Genomic DNA, 7,889 nt, shown 5'->3' with positions numbered 1-7,889 from the left:
ACTTTTTAAATGTTTCTCTGGCAATAATATCTCTGGCACAGGAAGTGAAAGGAAAGCTCTCCAATGGGACACAGGAAGCAGGGCTACAGTGCAGACCTACATTGCCAGGAGGCCGTCAATAGACGTCCTCCCCTTTGCACACTCCCTGCGCGCCCTCTGCAGGGCGTGTGCAGTGCGCTCTGTGATCACTGAGTCAATAAGACCCGGATGATCACCGATCAGAGTAAGGGGCCGATCTTCTGATCACATCATTTGATCAGCTGTCAGCCAATGACAGCTGATCACGTGATGTAAACAGAAGATCGGTAATCTTTTTTTTTTTTTTCACCTCACACTGACAGTGTGAGGAGAAAAAAAAAGCCGCTCAAAGGCTTCTATGTAAGGGACATCGGAAGAGGCACAGCCACCTCATCTGTGCCCACTAGTGCCACCTGCCAGTGCCCACAGTGCATTCAGTGCCCACCAGTGTATATCAGTGCCACATATCAATTCCCACGAGTGCCACCTATCAATGCCCACCAGTGGTGCAAATTAATGCTTCATCAGTGCCACCTAGCAGTGCTGCCTATTCTTCTTCTTCTTCTTCTGTTCTTTCGATGTTGACACAACACTATCTCCCGCTGTAATGCTGTGGACACAGTGGGCAACGACTTATATAGGCATTGGGAGGGGTCACCGGTTGATGTCACCGGGTGACCCCACCCCTTATGACTTCACAGTTCCAGCATGCCGGGACTGTGACACCATAAGAGGCGGGGTCATCGGGTGACATCACCCGTGACCCCGTCCAATGCCTATATAAGTTGTTGCGCACCATTCCCACAGCATTACAGAGTTAAAGAGGTCATGGTGATCTGGTGAGTAGGAATTTCACTCACATCCATGCTGTGTTTTCTCATGAAGTTTTGCCATTGGTGATGGTGTAAAGATTGAAGTTGCACCACAAAAGATTTATGGACTTTTATTTTTTGATGACATATTTGTCTTTTTAGGAAATATTGGTTTTAAAGAAATATTTAAAATCACTGTTATTTCAGAACTGAATTATTAATTAATCATTAAATACTATTTAGCTAATCACCATGTACTTTATTTGTTTATGCACAAAATGTAGTATAATTTCAGAAAGTTCAAAGTTCACAGCAGCCCCTATTACTGTACACCCCAAATCAGATAAGGTTAGCACTATATATTTATAATTTTCTAGAACTAGCTCATTTAGCTATTCCATAGCACAAGGTTCTTCTATTTCTCACTTATTATCAGAAGGTACTTGGTGCTTTCTTACTACAATTTTTTTGTCTTTGTGAATATTTAATAAAAATAATTATTTAATAAAAAGCATTTAGGAAGCTCACAGGGAGATACACATTTTGTCACCTTTGAAGTTCCAACCAACCACATACTATATCTTTTGGGAGTATTGGCATGGCTGGACTTATTGGTCCTCTGTATAGTAGTTGGAAGATTGAGGGTAAGATTTTGCTAAAATAATAGATTTTATGCTAGTCGGGCAATGTGCGGTGAGTAGAACATGATCTCTTACCTGTAACAATTAATGTGTTGGCCGCATAAAAGGTCTGGTCCAGTCCAGGCTCGGAGCAGTAATATACTCCGGAATCAGATTTGTCCACATTTTTAATTTCAATGGCAAGCTGTTTTTCTTTGCAGTTTGGTACAATTCTTTCTGATGGTGATGATGGTGCTGATGATGATGAGCATGTGCTTCGTCCCACATCCTGTAACCCTCCATCTTCCTTTTCTTTATACCACTGCCAGTTAGCATATTTACTGTCTAGAGTCATGTTACAAAGAATGGTGGCTGTCTCTCCAGCTTTCACAAATTGGACATGAGGAAACTTCTGGGCAAGTTCACTTGTGAATACACCTGGAAGAGACATGAAACCTACAACATTTTATTCATTGACCAAAATTGCACCCAGGGCCCTTTTATCCCAAAATGGGTCCATAATGACACAAAATCGCACTTGCGTCCCTTTTATCCCAAAATTCCCAAAATCGCACCCCCGTCCCTTTTATCCCAAAATTCCCAAAATTGCACCCCCGGCCCTTTTATCCCAAAATGGGTCTAAAATGACCAAAATCGCACCCCCGGCCCTTTTACCCCAAAGTGGGTCCAAATTGACAAAAATCGCACCTCCGGCCCTTTTATCCCAAAATGGGTTAAAAATTACCAAAATCGTACCCCAGTCCTTTCGACCTGATAATAATCCAAGATTACTAATATCGCACCCCCCCCCCCCCTTTTAACCCAAAAATAGTCCAAAATTGCCCCCGTTGACCTTTTAGCTCGAAAATGGTCCAAAAATGACCAACATCACACCCATTTCCCTTTTAGCCCAAAAAATAGTCCAAAATTTGGGGGGGCGGGGGGGGGGGGTTGTTTACTCGCCTTTTGAGAATTGACCACAAGTTCTCAATAGGATTAAAGTTTCAGGAGTTTTCTTGCCATGGGCCCAAAATGTTGACATTTTGTTCCCCAAGCCACTTAGTTATCACTTTTGCCTTATGGCAAGGTGCTCTATCATGCTGAAAAAGGCATTGTCCGTCACCAAACTGTTCTTGGATGGTTGGGAGAAGTTGCCTTCAGAGGATGTTTTTGTAACATTCTTTATTCATGAAGAAATGGGTGATAGGGTGTGCTTATGTGATTCTAATATATACCTTGATTAAGGCCATATGACATGGAATAAAGTGACGTGCAAAACATGTAACAATGTTAATATTGAGTACCTAGAATAGTACTATATAGCGTGAAGTAAAGTGAACGTGTGCATAAAGTGCGCCAATGATTAACCAATTGTGATAAACATAAAATGTGATTAATTATTGATTGGTATAAAAATAGTAAAGTCCATAACATATAAGTCTTGATAGCAGAGAAGAATTCCTTCACCGTTTGCATAGGATACACACCTAAAGTGCTCAAATATAAAAACTGCTCACCAGATGGATATGACCTCTTTACTTAAAAAGAAGGTCTTTTGCACTGTAGGGAAATCCTAATTGGATACCCTTGGTTAATGGATAAATCCTCTGTAATGTGTCCTCCTCTCCTCCAATTTATCTCATAAGGAAACAAAGGGACAATTGCGATATGAAAGCTGCTCGCCGCTGGACTCACATCCAGAGCTGGCGTGTGTTCCACTCTTGCATGGGAGAAAACCGGAAGCTGGGATCTGGAAGTGGTGTGACCGGAAGTGCCTCGACGTACATTTCATAATACGTCATCAGGAAGCGTACCGATCAATGGGCATGCTCGCCTTACATGTCTAGGAAGTGACTGTGATTGGTGGATCTGCAATTTTCCACCCTCCACATTTGCAAATTGTTCATATGGCTCTCCATTGATCTTAATGACTATGCATTGATCACCCATGCTGAATGTTAAAGACCCTAATTTGGAAGAAATAATAATTGAACAACGTTACAGATATATATATATATATATATATATATATATATATATATATATATATATATATATATATATTATACCCTGTTTCCCTGAAAATAAGACCTACAAGGACTTTAACTAGGGCTTATTTGGGGGGTAGGGCTTATTTTGCAGCCATCACCGACAATCACACTAGGTCTTATTTTCGGGGAAACAGGGTATATATATATATATATATATATATATATATATATATATATATATATATATATATATATATATATATATATATATATATATATATATATATATATATATATATATATATATATATATATATATATATATATATATATATATATTTATTATTTAATCAACAATAAAAAAAAAAACAATAGTGAAAAAATATAGCTTTAAATGCACAGTCCCATGATAGGATCAGCAATATAAACTTTTTGGTGAAGACACAATAGTTCGGTGCACAAAAAATTGGTGGTGACTTGAAAAGTGAGGTGATTCAGTACAGTGCTCCAGATTCATCCACCGCACCCCTGTGCTGTGCCGTTACAGCAGCAAACACGCACTCAGTGTAGATTTGCCATCTGTCGTGTGGAAGGCTGTTCAGCATCTCACACCATCCAGATGTAGCTGTAGTAAATAAAGCTCACAGGGAAGCAGAGGAAGTCTCCAGAGTGTAGTATTTATTGGATTTGTATGTTAAAAACCAAAATAAAATGAATTATAAAAACATATGACACAAACATATGTCGACCCAGTATCGAATAATGGCCTAAAGTCAGCACTAGTTTCTCCTTCCCGACGTGTTTCGTCCAATAGGATGTTATAAATATATGCTGTAATGGCAGCCAGCTTTTACAATGAGTGTCCATTTCACAGGGGTGCAGTGGATGATTCTAGAGCACTTTACTGGATTGCCTCTTCACTTTTCAAGCCACCACCAATTTTTGTGCACATCTTTGCACTGAACTCTTGTGTTTTCATCAATAAGTTTATATTGCTGATCTTATCATAGGACCGTGCATTTAAATCTATATTTTTCACTATATTGTTTTTTTTATTGTTGATTTCCATTCAAGATTGGACTATATATATATTTTTTTCACTTTAGCATTTTTTCCCTTCAACACTTATTTGGACTTTATTTCAATGTGCTGTCCATTTATAACACAGTATTCACATTACTTTTGGCGCTACAGACTTTTTCTTAAGTTGACTGAAAATGATGTGCCACCTGACTCCCTTGTCGGCAGCACCACTGCTTTTTCTACCAGTCCCTCTGCATGTGTTTCCCAGATCTCTTTGTTCTCTAAGCTCATTCACCTGTTAGTAGCAGTGCCCTGCTTCATGGTCCGCTCCTGGCCTCCTGATAGGGGTTCTCCTAACGCCTCGATAGAAGCCGACCTGACTCCTGGGACAAGACCTTCTGGCTACTGTCTGGGGCACCTCTGATCCCTGGTTGAGGCCTCTACTCTCTTGACCCCTGAGTAAGACCTCCTGTCTCCAATTGGGGAGCTGTCTCCAAACAGGGAACCCTAAGCTATCCTCAGGCTTGAGTATAGAACAACCCTGCACACCTCGGTACTCACACAGGCTGCAAGCTTCCAGTAAAATCTGGACACAGGATTGAAGGTTCCATGCTACGCAAGACACTTTGGAACCTTCAAGCTCCATGCCCCAATGCAGGTTTACAGTATCCAGAGAAAGCCAAAATAACAGCTTTCTCTACTCAGAAATTATAATCTGGAACCTCGCATTAAGCCCTAATGTGAATCCTGTGCCAGTTTCTTCTACGTTTCCACAGTGGCAGGGTCTGACACTGTCACATGGTCTAGAACAGGGATATGCAATTAGTGGACCTCCAGCTGTTGCAAAACTACAAGTCCCATCATGGCTCTGCCTCTGGGTGTCATACTTGTGGCTATCAGAATCTTGCTATGCCTCATGGGATTTGTAGTTCTGCAACAGGTGGAGGTCCGCTAATTGCATATCCCTGGTCTAGAATGAATACATTTACCAGTTCATCGGCTATATGTGAGAATCTTGCATAGTATGTAACTACACTCAAAGTTTTAATGCAGAGCAAATAAAAAAATAAAAAAACAACATTAAAATAGGGTCAGACTTGATGGTCCACTTAGTCTTTTTCTGCTGTCACTCTTCTATGCCTCTTCTATTTTAGCAATGTGTTTACTGTTTTTGGCTAACACCTCTGATTGCAAAGGACCTGTATCAACAAACAGGATGTTGCACTTAACGTCCACTATTTCTATAGTTTGCAACCACACATCATGTGACTACAGTTAAAATTGCATTAAAAAAAGCATGAATATTCAAAGCTAAAGAGAAGCATTAAAGAAAACCGGAGACTTAAATGCAGTTCAGCTAGCCATTTTACAGGCTAAGACAATATTTAAAGAGTAGCTCACCCCAGGGGAAATGTCTTTGTCATGGGTGGTGAATCAGATGAATTCTCTTTAATTGTATTCAATTTAAACTGTGATAGTTCTACCCAAAAGTTTCTAGGACTCATTTGGGGAAGGGATCAAAAAGTCTCTACAGCATTGCATTCCATTCGAGAACATGTGTAACGCATGGGAGGAAGGGCTTAGGGGCTCATTTACACTTGTGGCAGTCATTGCCACTCCTTTAAAAAGTAATGTTGGATTGCTTTTTATTTGTCAAAGTATTTTATTTTTCAGAAAAAATCATATCATTGTATCAGCAAACAGGATGTTGTGCTTAACATCCACTATTTCTATAGTTTGCAACCACACATCATGTGACTACAGTTAAAATTGCATTAAAACAAGCATGAATATCCAAAGGTAAAGAGAACCGGTTACTTAAATACAGTTCAGCTAGCCATTTTACAGGTTAGGAGAACATGTGTAATGCATGAAAGGAAGGGCTTAGGGGCTCATTTACACTTGTGACAGTTAAAATTGAATTAAAACAAGCATGAATATTCAAAGCTAAAGAGAAGCATTAAAGAGAACCGGTTACTTAATTAATTAACATTACTTAATTAAATAAGTAATGTTGGATTGCTTTTTATCTGTCAAAGTATTTTATTTTTCAGAAAAAATCATAACAACTAAACTCTTTCATAAAGTATAGTAAGGATATGTGGTATACAAGTCATGTATTGTCAGTAGACGTATAAGAGATGGGACTTGGCTAGAAGTCAGAAGATTGAGCAATTTTGTCCACCAGCCGTTGGCGTACTATGAAAGACTTGTACATATGACACTCCAGGCTGAGGAAGCCGCCAGGGGTAAAAGGTACTTGGTTCTGGAGAGTTGGCCCGTCCTCGGGGGAACACCGGGCCCCACCCCCGACACCCCGAATGGGATCATGCTGTGCCGGAAGATGGGGCACCCACATTGGATTGCTTTTTAAAGAGGAAATAAACCCTGATGGGTTTACTTCCTCTTTGATTCCCTGCAAAGGTAAAGCATAATGGACTACTATGCAGTAGTCCATTATGTGTCACTTACCTGACACAGGAGCAAGCGAAGTCACCGCTGTCCCCTGTAGTCCAGAGCCTCCATCTTCTTGGTGTGTCTTACTGCTCCGCTGCTGTCGTTCGGCGAAGCCACGATGACGTCACTCCCATGCCTGCGCGCCGCTGTCTACAGCACATGCGCCCTAGACAGTGGTGCCTGTCTTTCGCCAAATATCTCCTAAACCGTGTAGGTTTAGGAGATATTTCTTGGACCTACAGGTAAGCCTTAATCTAGGCTTACCTGTAGGTCAAAGTGGTTTGTAAGGGTTTACAACCACTTTAAAGGCATTACACAGGCAACTCAGAGGCAAAATGTCTGTTTCTTATTGCTTGTTTTACCCTTGAAGGCTGCAGCACAAACATGGCTGGAAGCTTTTTTTAATGTGCAGCTGGGTGGTCAAAGCGCAGTAAAATTACAATAGCTTATTTTTACCACTGTCCCAACCGCCTGCATAAATGAGGCCTATTAGTGTGCTTATTTTTCTTACTGTTGAGTCAGCAGCTGGGGGTAGGGATGAGACCGGCTGTATAACTTAACAGCAGTATAGAAGCATGAGGTCACCATTCTAGCTAGGCCTTCTAGAAGGGATGCTCGAATTATGAGACTAACTTTACAGAATTATAAATATGTTGGCAAGCAGTTGGTGTAGTGCGTGTGGTATGTTAGGGTTCAGCTTTTTAAAGTTTCAACTCTGTTTAGGATTCCTGACTTTTGGAAGCAGAACAAAGTCTAATTTTGGGAGTAAGAGCCAAAAGGCCCTAGTTCGGACTTTACAGGCAAAATGGACAAGAGTATCAATTTTACTATACTCTTGTACATTTTGCCTGTAAAGTCCGAACTAGGGCCTTTTGGAACTTACTCCCATTTTTCCCCCCAAGTTAACTTTATACAGATGTGGCCTTAGGAGTGTTTTTTATTATTTACAGTATCATTTTGATAACTAG

This window comes from Lithobates pipiens, unplaced genomic scaffold, assembly GCF_037356315.1.
Source record: "Lithobates pipiens isolate NorthernLeopardFrog02 unplaced genomic scaffold, aLitPip1_a1.2 Scaffold_30, whole genome shotgun sequence".
NCBI lineage: Eukaryota > Metazoa > Chordata > Amphibia > Anura > Ranidae > Lithobates > Lithobates pipiens.
Note: the sequence above shows the minus strand (reverse complement) of the source record.